This window comes from Frankliniella occidentalis, unplaced genomic scaffold, assembly GCF_000697945.3.
Source record: "Frankliniella occidentalis isolate FOCC.00 unplaced genomic scaffold, Focc_3.1 Scaffold280, whole genome shotgun sequence".
NCBI lineage: Eukaryota > Metazoa > Arthropoda > Insecta > Thysanoptera > Thripidae > Frankliniella > Frankliniella occidentalis.
Window position 1 is genome coordinate 215,001 of NW_026267406.1, and position 724 is coordinate 215,724.

Sequence of the window (724 nt, forward strand, 5' to 3'; positions counted from 1 at the left end):
AAGACAACCCCAAGCGAAGGCTTGCGAAGAGCGAGCGAAGCGAGCTCTGAGCAAGCCGAGCTCCCGCGAGCCCTCGCCAAGCGAGGCCCTGGCCTCGCACGCGGGGGCAGAGCCCACGCACGAGGGGTCTGGGGGGCGGAGCCCCCCAGCGAGCAAAGCGAGTTTACATATACATACAGAATTTGAAGTACATATTCCATTAGAAGAACAATAAAATTCACTAAAAATAATGATTCAATGAAAACTAAGTATGTCATTTATAGGGCTGTCTATACCCTTAGATATAAAAAGTGTTGCCTGTTTTATACACTGAGAAATGCATCCAAATTACATTTAACTCACACTGACCAGTAATCTACAAAATCATTACGCACAACATGAAACCTTTTTTTTAAATATTTACACATTATGTGTTTAGTAGTTCTGATACGTCAAACTTCACGTCTGGTGTCTACTACTACAGTCAGCAACTACTTTTTAATCATTCTTTACCTCACTTACCTTCATATACTACTAAGAGAAACAGACAGCGGTTGTTCAAAACTTCCCTTTATCGGCTACTTTAATTGACAGTAAAGCATTTTGATAACGCTGAAACAAGAGTGAGACCCTAAAAGAGTAGAGAAGATGCAGACCGAAGAGGGGGACCATGAGTCTTCCGCAGTAGGAGAGTAGATGCGGACCGTAGAGGGAGACCAGGAGTCTTCCCAAGTAGGAGAGTAGA